Here is a 14412-nt window from a genome sequence, read left to right as displayed (position 1 = left end):
GGTAGACAGTTGCTCATTACATATAATTCTAGTTTTTTTCTTTACTTGAACATTCACCCCAAATCAAGTTTTAAAAGTAGAAGAGGGACACCTGCATGGTTGAATATAGACTCTTTATTTCAGCTAAGGTCATGTTCCCAGGGTCATGGGGGTCCAGCCCCATGTCAGGCTGTATGCTGAGCATGAAGTCTGCTTAAGAGTCTCTCTCTCCCCTTCTGCCCCTCTTCCTGACTTGAGCTCACTCTCTCTCTCTCTAAAAAAGAGAGAGAGAGAGAGATCAGAGATTGCCAAATGTTTGTTCTACTTACTGGCATAGCACTAGCCCCAAGGACTCCATTGGTATAAATATATTCTTTGCATTTTAAAAAGAACAGAATGGTTAGAACAAGGACATCATCATAGTTTCTAATATTGATTGAATTATATTGTCTACATTTGTTACAAATCAGCTTGGTTTTGCTCCATATTTCTATGCATTTTGTCTTCTAAATCATATTTGACAAAATACGTATTTAAAAACAGAAGACAAATGTTTAGAGAAGCAAGTTTTATGAATTAGTTTTCCTTTGGTTACTATTGGCAAGTGGAGGGATTATCATGGACTTTGAGTGAAGTGGCCAAGCATGTCCATGGGTCATCTTTTGCCACATGCTCAGGGATGGGAAAAACTGGAAACTCATTCTCTCTCACTCTCTTTTAATGTTTGTTTGTTCGTTTATTTATTTTTTTTTAATTTTTTTTCAACGTTTATTTATTTTTGGGACAGAGAGAGACAGAGCATGAATGGGCGAGGGGCAGAGAGAGAGGGAGACACAGAATCGGAAACAGGCTCCAGGCTCTGAGCCATCAGCCCAGAGTCCGACGCGGGGCTCGAACTTACGGACGGCAAGATCGTGACCTGGCTGAAGTCGGATGCTTAACCGACTGTGCCACCCAGGCGCCCCTCGTTTATTTATTTAGAGACAGAGTGTGACTGGTGAAGGGGCAGAGAGAGAGGGAGACACAGAATCTGAAGTAGGCTCCAGGTTTTGAGCTGCCAGCACAGAGCCCAATGTAGGGTTTGAACTCATGAACTGTGAGACTGTGACCTGAGTCCAAGTCAGAAACAACTAACTGAGCTACCCAGGCGACCCTGGAAAATCTCTTTTTTTAAACATGTTGGCAGAATATCACAATTCTTTAGCTCTTCAGGATATCCTTCTGACATTTTTCACCCAACTTCGATAATGATCCCACTAATGAATGCACTGGCTAATAAGACCCTCAACTATGATTCCAACCAAGGTCACTGTCACCAAGCCATCTTTCTCACTGTTGTCCATATCTCTCCATCCACTTTCTCCATGGAGTGACTAGCTGCCACATTTGGGGTTGTGGTACTCTTTCTCCTTGGGCATGGATGCTTTCTGGAGTTGGCAGATCTTCTATGTGAATGTCATACTCTCTGTACTTGTTGGCACCAGAGCTATTAAGCCCACAGACTCCTAAGGCTTTTCACAGGCACTTAGGGTCACCATGCCATCTTCCATACCTGAAATCATAATGTGATTTTCTGGCCAGACCATGCTGATTCCTACTAGGATCCGGAGTGATGTGTTTTCTAAAATTAAGAACAGAAATGGCAACTTCTACATATTCTTGGTTTACTTGTTCTCTTTGGGACCAAGCATCTAGCTTCTGTGCTAAGTTAGATTAAAAAGCTCTGCAGCCACAGGCCCTTGCCTAGCAGAGCACTGGAGTGGGAGATGGAATGCAGAAGGCAAAAGCACCAGTGCAGGAGGGATCCTCAAGCACCTTTTAACCACAACAGCTAAAGAAGTAAACTTTGCAGTTGGGAGCTTTGGGAGCTCTTCTCTCCCAAAGAGGGTAGGGAACCATCACTGTAAGGCAGTCTCAGTCCAGGGCTCATTGGTCCCACCTCTGGCTATTTGGCTGGCACAAAAAGATGATGACCTTTAGATAAGAGCCTCGCCTGGCTCACTCATTTTGACCCTGTGAGATGCTACACAGTCAAGCCTGACTGACTTCTGACCTACAGAACAGTGAATAAATGGCTTTTCTTTAAGTCACTAAGTTGGCTTCAATTCATTAGGCAACAGTTAAAAACTAATACAAACATCATATCACTGGCTCTTGGTACCAGAGCTGTGGCTTTGTCTAAGAAACTCTCAACAGTCTAGGATTTTGGCTCAACCAGATCAATGATATAGTTGGAGAGGGAGTAGAGATGAGGTGGGGGTGGGGGGTGGGGAACAGACTCAGATTACCTGGTGTGAAATGATGTATGTTTCTGTGTGTGCATGTGTCTTTTCCTGGTTCCTGATGCAGAGCTCCCCAAACCCTTTATAATAGAGGTGCTAGGAGAATTTTTTTTCCTTAACATTTCATTTTTGATTCCAGTTGGTGACACAGAGCTCCTAAGAACTGCAATTTCCTACATAATAGGAGCATCTAACACTAAACTCCTAAATCCCCTAGAATATCCTGGAGTGTCTTTTGTTCTAACAAAATGACTCTTGGTACGTTATTGGATGGTGGCTAGCCATCAGAAAGACCAGACCAAGCCATGACTAGAATCTTAAGTCTTTTAGCCCTTTCATTCCACCAAGAGAGGAAAGGGACTACAAATGGAATTAATTATCAATAATGATAATTAATTATAATGGAGCCTCCATTAAAAAATCTCAATTAGTATGAGGTTCAGAGAGTTTCTGGGTTGGTGAACATATTCACATGCCAGGAGGGTGGCACACCCCAACTCCATGGGGACAGAAGCTCCTGTGCTTAGGACACTTTGGGACATCACTCTATGTACTGCTTCATCTGGCTATTCGTCTGTATCCTATATAATATACTTTATTATATAATAAACTAGTAAATGTAAAAAACAAAATGTGCCCTGTCCCATGAATACAAAGTTCATCTCCTCAGCTGAATACTAAAAGACTTTAGCATGTCTGTCCTTCACAGTTTTTTAGGATACTTCTGTGCAGCCATAAATGCTTTGTCTATAGACTTCATCTGGATAAAGACACCTTTACCCATGGGTAGCCCTGATGATTCAATATCATGTGAACCCTGTGAGTTTGAATATTTGGACAAAACTCCCCAAGAAATTACAGGAGGTCCTCAAGAAAGATCAAGAAATATCTCAAAGGTGTATATGCTCTTCAACATCTGTAGGTGTACAAACTGCCTAGGTAGTACTGGAATAATGGTGGGAAGAGGAATGAGAGGGGCTGAGAAATGATTCATCATCTGCTGAATTTCAGCTCCTATTCTCTTAAAGGGTTCAATGTATCCTTTCCTAACAAGTCCTTATGCTCCTTCGTCATGTTCTGTATATATTCCTCATGAGCAAAGAGGACAAAAGCATTTCCTGTTGGCCTACTGATCCAGGAGTTAACAAAGAAGATGGCTTCCTTCCCCCCATTGGTGAGGCAATGCTGTCCAGAAAAGGTCACCACTTCATCAGATGTGAGCACTCACATACAGTCGATCACTTCTTTCTCCTAGGAGAGAAACTGGGCTACTTCTTTGGATGTACCACCAGCAAATTTAAGAAAATCATCACCTGTTGCTTTGTAAACCTCAGTGTACTGGGTCTCCATGTGATGTTTGTGCTTCTGTAGTACTAGGCCTCTATACTCCTCATGTACGAACCTAACCGGTACTTCTCTATTCTTTCCACCCTGGACATTCAGACAAAGTTGCTGTATCTCTCACAGCAATATTGAGTCATTTAAAGAATCCTGCAATGTCCTGATCTAAACACTGCCATAGTAAACCTTGAGTCCTGACTACAGTATTATCATCAATAAGTTCCATCTTGCTGCAAGTGCCACTTCCAAATTTGGAACTTACTATCTCTGGATTTGAAAATCTGTGATGATAGGGTTCTGAAATCATTGCTAAAATTATATTCCCCACATCTAACTTGAGAGGTTCCATACTGGGAGACTGACCTATTCTCAAAATTTAAACACCGTATCATTGCTGCAATATCCAGTTTATCAATATCAGATGAATCAGGGTAACATTTCTTGAATTCTCCTCAAAGATTAAAAAAAAATACTCAGGCAACAATACATTCTCTCGTATGTGGAATTTAAGAAACAAAACATGAATATAGGGGGTGGGAAGAAAAAGTAAGTTAAAAACAGAGAGGGAGGCAAACCATAAGAGACTCTTAAATACAGAGAACAAACTAAGGGTTGCTGGAGTGGTGTTGAGTGGGGGGATGAGCTAAATAGGCAATGGGCATTAAGGAGGGCACTTGTTGGGATGAGCACTGGGTGTTATATGTAAGTAATGAATCACTAAATTCTACTCCTGAAATCATTATTATACTATATGTTAACTAACTTGGATTTAAATAAAATTTAAAAAATAGAAAAAAATGATTCAGGCAATAATACATTCTTCTTGGAAGCCTTCAGATTTGCCTGATATGAGGTTGCCTATCAGTACAGAGACAGAAGGAGGTCCCCACCCCAGTGTTGAGTGCATTGTTCACTGACTGGTTAAATTGTCTCAGAGCTGGGTCCACCTACTCCTGAGAGGACAGGCTTTTCACATGGATCTTAGTTTCTTTTCCATCAGTTCCAACGAATCCAGTCTAACTAGTATTTTGTGATAGTTATTTTGTGTACTCGTTCTTGGCCAGATCCACAATTTTCCATAATAGCACTATCAGCACATAATAGCACTAATAGCACTCCTCAGTGGAGCCCAGCTTGACCCCATAAGTGGCCCCAACAGTGATCTCAAAAAAGCATGATCAAGTAATGGGCAGACTCTATCATGACAATATGTGAGGAGAGAAGGGGATCTGGAGATAATGAGGTGGGGTGGAAGTGAGAAGAAAACTTGTGCTAAAACCTCTTCTATGAGAATAAGAGAGTGCCCCCCCCCCCCAACATACACACACACATACACTCCTTGCTACCCCTGGTGCAAAAAGCCGTAGCTAACCACCCAAATACACAACGGACCCATACCCTACACTGTGGGCAGGAAGCGTGCAGCTGCTGGCCTCCAAGGGCCTGGGAGATCTCTTAGAGTGAGTGGCCCAGCTGCTGGTGCCTGCAGCCTCAATGGGCTTTCCCAGGCTCAACAGGCCCTGCTGCTGCTACATCTTCCCCCGAGTCCTTGGTGATACCACCTTCTTCACTGTCAATGGCTTCACAGTTGGTCAAAGGCAGCACTAACCCCACTGAGCTTCTGGAAGCTGATGAGGCACCCGGACTGGGTAGGAGCTGTGCTGGTGACCTACCTGAGCAATGACAGCCTCCCTGGCCTCAACAATCTATTAAGAAAGCTGGGCTAGCAGGATAAAGTGGCCAATGGTGAGGCTTTACATACTCATCTCACCCAACATGGGTGTCCTGGGTCTCAATGCCTGCATGCCTCACAGCTGGTGTGCTATGAGTACTAGGCAAAGCTGGCCGCAGGCCTCCTGGACTGGCTGATCATCATGCCCCTGACCAGCCCCTGGCTGCCACCATCCAAGCCTACCAAATTCTTCCAGAAGATAGTCATGGATGGGCCAGCTGCCCCCACCTTGGCCTGCATCGACCACATGCTGGCTTCTTGCATGCCTGGCTGGTGTGACACCCCATGGCCCCATCAACAAAGGTGCTGTCCCCTGGTTGCACTACACCCACCCTTCTCGTGGAAGGTCTGGCCCCCTGCGGAACTCAGGGTTCTTGCAGAACATGTGGTCACCCCTAGGACATAGCAAGGACCTCAGCAAGCTGAGAGTAAGGAAAGCATGGTCTCCCTGGGCAGCTCGAAGAAGAAAGGGCCCAACGACAGCACCCTCCAGGCCTGCCCAGGGGCACTCCAATGGGGCCCTGAATGACGCAATGCAGCCAAGGCCCCACACAGGGCCGAAAAAAGCAGCCATTCCCCTCGGAGGTAAACCTGAGACCCTCTCAGACTCATCCCCAGAAGGTACACAGCACAGCCTCCGCTGTGGTCGATGTCAAGAAGGCGAGTCCCCAGGCAGCCCTCAAGCCCAGCAGAGTGCCCAGCACACCCCACCTAGGCGTCCCAACCACAAGGAAGCACCCAGTAGCTCCCACCAGGTTCCTGCTTCTGGTGTGGAGAGAACAGCTCGGCGGCTCCCCAGCCCTCTAGATAGTGGCCCGCCCAGCCTGGAGAGAACACTGGAGCTGGGCATGAGGCCTGGGGGCAGACAGCAATAGTCCGGAAGAGAAAACGCTGGAGGTGCTGTAGGCCACCAGCGGCTCCCGCTCTGGAGCCCTCTCACGCCCTCTCCCAACTAGCCCACAGGCCAAAGACTGTAGGCGGCTGTCGCTGAGCCCACAGTGGGGCCAGGAAGCCAGGCCCGACGTCACTCCCATGGCTGCCTGCAAGGGTCGGCTCTCCGCGCCCCGCAGAGGCGTAGTCCCTCTCTGCCTCTTTCGCGCCTGCACTGCGCGGCAGAGCAGTGCACCATGCCGCCGCACCGCACCACCACCGCTAAGGGGCAGGGCTGAGGCTGGCGCAGCGCGCCGGGGGCGGGGTGCTCCGCCTCCTCGAAACACGAGGGCTTACCCCGAGTGGTCAGGAAAGTTTGATCACCGCACGGCTGTACTGACTCCCCTAAACCCTGGCAGCTCCGACGGGAGTAGGGGAGTGCTCCGGAGGTCCCCTAGCACCACGAACTTAGACGAAGAACTTCGGGGTTCCTTGCCGAGACTCGCTGCCAGACCCCCTCAGGTTTCTCCCACTGTTGTCCACTCCGCCCAGCGCGTGCATGGTGGACCCCGATTTGCTGCCCCCAGCGCCCAGCCCCCAGCAGGCCGGGCGGTCGAAGGGCCCTGGCAGTTCGCGGAATTCCGGGGTTCGCCCCAACGCCGGTACTGCCGCCCGCAAATCCACTCTGCGGACCGCTCCCAATACCAAGGAAGCTAGCTATTGAGGGCCAGGTCAGTCCGCAACTCAGCGCCCGGAGCGAGGCCAGAGACAAGGGTGCCCCTGTACAGAGTCTTCAATCCCCAGACGGCAACTCGAAGCCCATCTGAGTAGGCCAGCAGCCGGCTCCCTCCCTCTAACCCTGCCCTCGGTCTACCTCCACCTGGCCTATCTGCACATTTGGGGCAGCGCCTACCTGGAGATTGACTTTTTCCCCTGGTACTCCGTACTAAGTCACCAGCGGCCAAGACCGGCGCCAGGAAGAGGGCGAGAGGGGCCCTGTGGAGCGGGCTACTGAACACGCAAGTAGCAGTGGGACTATGACCTCCAGGTGACCCTGATACTCACCTTGTATTGCGTGGCCACGCACAAGTAATAAGAGGCGAAGAGACGCACAAGTGGTAGGAGCAGGCGTTGCAAGCCCGGCACCAGGTGTTGGGCTTCAAGGTGCTGGAAGCAGCACAGCAGCTTCCACACAGGTCGAGGACTTCCCGCCTTACACGGTGAAATGCTAGCCCAGACCCAGACACCCAGAAATCCACACCTTCGTTTCACAATCTACCGCTGTGCTGGGATTCACCTGCGTCAGAATAAACCAGGTACTCCACTAAAAAAAAAAAAAAAAAAAAAAAAAAAAAAAAAAAAAAAAAAAAAAAAGAGTAATACCACCACTGTGCACAGATCCTGTGAATATGTTACCTTACATGGCAAGAGGGATTTTGGAGGTTTAATTAAGGGTTAAGGTCCTTGATTTGGGGAGATTGTCTTGGATTGTTAAAATGGGCTCAGTATAATCAAAATGGGAGAAACTCCTGGTGTAGTCAGCCAGACAGAAATGTGACACCACAGAAAAAAAAGTCACAGCTACTGGCTGTGACTAGAGCCTCCAGCAAGGAATGCATCAGTGCCAACACCTTGACTTATGCTCGGTGAGACCCGTGGCATACATGTGACATACAGAACTGGAAGATTATACATTTCGGTTTTTTTAAACCGCTAAATTTGTGGTAATTTATTACAGAAGTAGTGGATACAATTTAGCCATGATCATGAAGGTCTGGAACACAATTGAATTTGACTTCTAATGCAATGATATACTTGAGAAACCCTGAACTGTACTTTATGTATGTTGGTAAGTGAAAACGTATGACTAGCATTACACAGAAAAGTGGAAGAAATAACATGTATGTTTGGGTTTTTTTTTTTTTTTCTTTTTTCTTCTGTTTCTGTTGTTCTTTTGCCATGCACCACCTGAATATTTCAGGTAAATCCAGGAAAAGTTGGATATGGGGCCTGGCTTTCAAATATGGAATTCTAAACGAGAACAATATGCCTCTTCTCAGAATCAGCATTTTGGAATGAATAGGAACCTAGGAAGCCATAGGTAAGCAATGCAATGGTGAGTGTTCTGGAATGTCTAGATCATGTGGCATGGCAGGAAATTTCTAGTGGGTAGAGTCATCCTAAAGAGATTGGATTTGTGGTATGTTTTAAATTCATACCCCATTCCATTTCTACAGATGGTTAGCTAGATAGTATATATACTGGGCCCTCTGATAGCTCTTCAATATTTTTTAGCATTAATTACAGAAATCATTTTATATTGTTTGGTATTAAGAATACTAACTAGTATATCCCCTCCCCATTCCTAACAGAACCTCAAAATTCTTAGTGATCATCCTACCCACCAACACAGGAGTGGACCTTACCTGGCTTATATTAATTACTACATCCTAGATGTACTGTGGTGGTTGGTCTGTATGTGGTTCTGTGTTCCAATCTGGACCATTGAGAAGTAGGGCAGCTTTTTCAGAAGGCATCTGTTTTGCTTTGGGTGTGACTGCTTTTACCACCTGGTTCTATAATACTCAGAAATGGTGAAATTTAGAAAAAAAATTATCCATTATTCAAACTAAGAAATACCATATTTACAACTTTATTTTGGAGTCAGAAAGTCCTGGATTCTATAGTGATTAGTAGATAAGTATTATAACAAACTGAGGGAAGCATTTGTGTGTGTGTGTGTGTGTGTGTGTGTGTGTGTGTGTGTGTATGTTCTAAATAGTGACAGATGCAATGATAAAACTTTGTTGGAAATAGGTATAGTGAGTGAAGGGGGTATTTGCCTTTAAACAGAATGGGAACAGAACGGATTGTGTCTTAGCAGGCCCAGAATCCCTCTGTGGTAACTAGAAAATAAAAGAATAAACTGCAAACAAACAAACGAATAAATAAATGTGTTTTTAAATATATCAGAGACCAAATGACAAAGACCAGATGCACTAGAATTCCAGAGAAGAAAGCCTTTTTAAATGATTTAATGATTGCCAGCTACTTTATTCGCTCTGGGAATTTGCCAGATCTTGGCACAAGTTGTGTTTCTATTGGCCCTGGTAGGCAAATTTTATAGGGGAATAAAGAAACAGCAGATATTTTGACCATCTTACTGTGTTGGCATCACAGACTGGAAACTAGATATTCCAGTTATGCATTTCCCTGGAACAGATCACTTCAAAATTTAGGCTTAAACTTTGACTTAAAACAACATTTATTTTACCTTATAGTTTCTTTGGCACAAGAATGCCAGGAAATATCAGCTGGGTGATTCTGGCCTAGAGCCTCTGCAGTGGTTGCATTCAGATGTGACTGGAGCTGGAATAGTGGAGGGATGGAATACTGAGGGCTATCTGTTCTCTGTCTCTCTGTCCATGTGGTCCCAGGGCTTATCCATGTAATCCCTATGGAATAGTTTGGGCTTCTTCACAGTTTGGTGGCCTCAGGGAAGTTGAATTGTTAACAGCTGAAGGCTGTAAGAGTGAAAGAATCTGGCAAAAAAGGCAGAAACTGAATCACATTTTATGAGCTCATGGTGTGTTGCTTCCATCATGCCCTATTGGTTGAAATAAAATGCTGCCCAATTTAGGAAGGAACATAGATCCCACCCCTCAATGGAAAGTGTATCAAAGTCACATTGCATGAAGACCATGTAGCATGAGAGTTATTAATGTGACCATCTTTGGCAAGTACAATCTACCACACTACAGTATGCACCCAACCCGGTCACAAGTCACAAGATGACTTTCCAATATGAGGCATTTTCTGCATTCTGGGTCAATGGAGAAGGTCAGAGAATAGGCCAGAAAAGTGGAGTGAATTCCCTCATAGTCTCACAGTGCTTTGGATACAAGGTCTAGCTAGAATGAAGGGGCCTGCAACAAAGCCAAGGTTCATCTCCCCTCAACTCATTCAGCAAATTGTTAATATGCTTGGAGTGAGGTTAAAAATCCAGCTCAAAACTTGTGGAGGACAGAACTGTTAGGGGTTGAGGAAAGGGACCTTAGGGTCAATTACAAGTTTGGAAGGAGCCTATTTTAGTACGTTTGAGCTACTATGACAAAATACCAAAGAGTGGGTGGCTTATAAACAACAAAAATTTATTTTCATGGTTCTGGAATCTGGCATTCCAAGATAAGAGTACCAGCATGGTCAGGTTCTGGTGAAAATGTTCATGGAGGGCCCACCCTTGTGACCTAATCACCTCCCAAAGACCCCCACCTCTTAATGCCATTACCATGGGTATTAGGTTTTTAACATATGAATGTGAGGGAGTCACAAACATTCAGCCCCTACCAGAACCTACCTGTGGAACTGGGGTGAAGCAGAAGTGCCCTATGAACCATTCCCAACCCAGATCAATCCCCTATTTTATTGAGATGATTGGCCCTTCACCCTATCTGCTCAAAAGAAGAAACTATATACCCTTGCTCATGGAAAATATAACTGTTACCTCTATAGTCAGTGCTGTGCAACTGTTATCATTGCTTTCATTTATTTTTTTAAGTTTATTTACATATTTTGAGAGAGAGAGAGAAAGTATGTTATGGGCAGAGAGAGAGGGAGAGAGAGACAAAATCCCAAGCAGGTTCTACACTGTTGGCGCAGAGCCCAATGCAGGGCACAAACTGCAAGATCCTGACCTGAGCCGAAACCAAGGGTCAGATGCTTAACCCCCTGAGCCATCCAGGTGCCCCATGTTGTCATTGTTTTCAGCCCTGAATATGTAGTTGGAATCGATGTGTTAAATGCTTCCACTTTCTCTTCCCATAAGTACCAGAAGGGATTCCCCTGATGGAAAAAAAACAAAACAGACAAACAAACAACAAAAAAAGCAGAAGTGCTAAGAACACTGGGTCCCACTATTCTAATAATCCTTTGAAGTTTGAGTCTTTGTGACTGATGATTTTTAACACTGTAACCTCTGTCAGTGGGAAGTGGTCTTCTCCTTCGGGATTTGTACTCATTTTCTCCTGAGACTGACTACCAGGCACATTTATTTTCAAAAGCAGCTATTTGCTTATTATTAAACTCTTGTATAAAGTGAACACATGAACTATGAAGGTCTTGTGACTTCCAAACCAAATATTCCTATTTTGGGTGTGGATCAACTCAGATTCAATGATTAACAAAGAAGATAGGGCCTAGAAACCTAGCTAGTGAACCGGAAAAGTTATATTCAAGAACACAGCTGATTTGGCCCCAGTAGCTCTTTATTTTATATGAAAAAGTGGCAACTATCTCATTAGGGAAAACTCCATTTTCTACTCCATTGACTGAAGCAAAGCTGCTGGCTCAGTGGGGTCCACAATTCACAGAGCTTCCCCCAAATACCTGGCCTGGTTCACTGATGCTTTGGCTGAGGTGAAACCTGATGGTACCCACTGGGCTGTGGCAGCTGTTCTATCTCAGTATCAGCTATGCAGAACTGCCAATGACATGCTCTCTCTGTTTAGTGGGTTGAACCCAAGGCTGTTGTCATGTTATCTGGCCAATATTCCCCTTGATTAAATTTGTTATATTTTCACAGACTCTTGAGCTATTACTCAAGAGATGGGGTTCTTGTTTAGTCTCCCGGTTGCAAAACTACAAAATTAAAGACACCACTCTTGGGAAATGTACGTGGTGGAAACAAATCATGGCTACTAATCAGACTCTAGATTATTCACAAAAGATGTACACACTAAGGGCCTTTTATCTGAACAGACCCAATGAAGTCAAGGTCTGAATAAAATATTTCAACATTCAGATTATAAACACTATTGCCTATATTCATAATTGTACCAGATGTGGCAACTGAACCACTATTCTTGACTGAGCACAAAGTAAACAAATCAGTGTTTTGATGCAGAGGCCAGCACCATGTGCCAGATTTGACTCCTGCCAAAAGTTGGTCCATTTGTCTCATGACAATGTGGGGCAGATTATGGCTCCTGCTCACTCTTGACATACTGACTACACCAGAAGTTCGACCACTGTCAAAACTATTTGGTAGGAACACAACAAAATTGGCACTTTTTCAAGTTATGGTGCTGCTGTCCCAGTGTGATCAGCTGATTTTGGCCATGTAATTATGGCCGTTGGAACTAAACTGTGTTATGTTTTCAGCTTTCTGGACAATTTTCCATATGGTAATGATGCACCTTTTTTTCAAAAAAGACAACAATGGCTGATAATGTTTTCAGTAGACTTTCCCCACACCCTAATAGCCACAGGCTTTTGGTATAACTTAGTATTGAAATATACTCCTCAAAATCCATTCAAATAATTTATAACACTCTTCCCCTTCCCCTCCTCCTAGTCCACACACCTTGGTAAGGCAGCTAAAGAATGGCAAACAATTCTGTTTCAGCTACATGTATTCTCTTGATGGCTTGATGTAATAATAAATCATAAGGAAAATGAATACTTACACAAGTACAGTGATTGCCAAGAACCCCCTACACTGGCCTACAAAGAAAGAGACAACTACACATCTGTACCTTTTGTAACAATTCCACTTTCCCTCGTACACTCTTGTTTTCAGATGGAAGAACTGGTTTCCAGTAAGTGCTGATTGAAAATAGGGAAAACTATGGCTATTGGAATGGGACGTGTAGATTAGGGGACAGTAGAAGAGCAACAGTTCTGTGACCTGGAAAGGGAACATATCCTGGAGATGTAGAAGAGTGAGGGGCAATTAATGATCTTTGTCTTTGACAATTATCCCTGGAATCTTACCCACGAAGGAAAGCATCCTATTGCGGTTCTCCCAAACCAATGATGGATCCTATTGGGTCTGCCATGTCCAAACATATTAACTCTGATAAGAATTGATAATTATTTCCTTTTGTCATTGGAAACAATAAGAGATGACCACAGATCCTGTACATTCCATGCAAAATACTTGTCAAAACCTCTAGTTGTATTTCTCACCCTTATTCCTGTTGTCATCCCACTGACATTCTATAGAGAGGAAGAGAGCCATATTTCTGACAATGGGGACAAACAGGACAGGTTGAAATGAAGGCTCTCAGGCAGTCATTCTATAAACAAAGAGTAAACTCAGTCATCTTGTCTGAAATGGTTTACCATCTGATTGAAGAGACATATTGGAGACACTATCAGCTGCCCCTGATTGATATAGACCTTGCTTGGATGTATCCAACAATTATCAATATTTTCTTCCCAGTGGAATTGTGTGCACTTTTATTAATGTATTTTCTATGTAGAACCAGGTATTAACTTGCTTTCTTCCCCAAAACATAATGCACCCTGGGGTGTCATAAGAGACTTCCATGTGTTTAAGGAAACATCACCAATAGGTCATGCGTTCCTCAGATGATTGTGGAGATCTCTCTGAAATGAAATGAAATGAAGCTACCCTTGGTTTCTCAGGGAAAACCCTAGAAGAATGTGTGTGTGTGTGTGTAAACATAAATCTCTCCTTCTCACATCCTTGAAAATAGAATTCTTTTTTTTTTTATTCTTATTTTTTTGAGAGAGAGAGAGGGAGATAGAGAATCCCAAGCAGGCTCCATGCTGTCAGTGCAGAGCGCAATGTGGGGCTCAAACTCACAAACCATAAGATCATGATCTTAGCTTAAAATACGAGCTGGTCACTAAACCAGCTTAGGCACCCAAGCACTCTGAAAATAAAATTCTTTTCTTTTCTTTTCTTTTATTTATTTTTTTTTAACATTTATTTATTTCTTTGAGACAGAGAGAGACAGAGCATGAATGGGGGAGGGTCAGAGAGAGAGGGAGAAACAGAATCCGAAGCAGGCTCCAGGCTCCGAGCTGTCAGCACAGAGCCCGATGCAGGGCTCAAACTCACAGATTGTGAGATCATGACCTGAGCCAAAGTCGGACGCTCAACCGACTGAGCTACCCAGGCGCCCCATGAAAATAAAATTCCTAAAAATAGTTAACTGGAGTTTAAAATGCTTTTCCCATTGTGATTAAAATTAATTGCAAAATGCAAGACATGTATCTTGATTTAACTGTACATAACTAATAGCTGACAACTCATCTTTGGCATTCAGAACTTGGGCATAAAATGTAAGAAGATATTTTTAAAAAAACTCAGGAAATAAATATGTAATTCAATTCAACATTTTTATTAAAAATACATTAGATTGACAATTTAAGGCCAATGGCCTGGATACTAGTTTCATA

General features: G+C 44.0%; 1 pseudogene; it reads right to left on the bottom strand.

Annotated features, from left to right (window-relative positions):
* Positions 1-1484: 1484 nt before the first annotated feature.
* Positions 1485-4820, bottom strand: LOC112862748 (epithelial splicing regulatory protein 1 pseudogene; annotated as a pseudogene).
* Positions 4821-14412: the final 9592 nt, after the last annotated feature.

The sequence above is a fragment of the Puma concolor genome, chromosome B2 (assembly GCF_028749965.1).
Source record: "Puma concolor isolate L17-30 chromosome B2, mPumCon1.1.hap2, whole genome shotgun sequence".
Lineage (NCBI taxonomy): Eukaryota > Metazoa > Chordata > Mammalia > Carnivora > Felidae > Puma > Puma concolor.
Note: the sequence above shows the minus strand (reverse complement) of the source record. Positions and strands in the feature narration are given on the sequence as shown.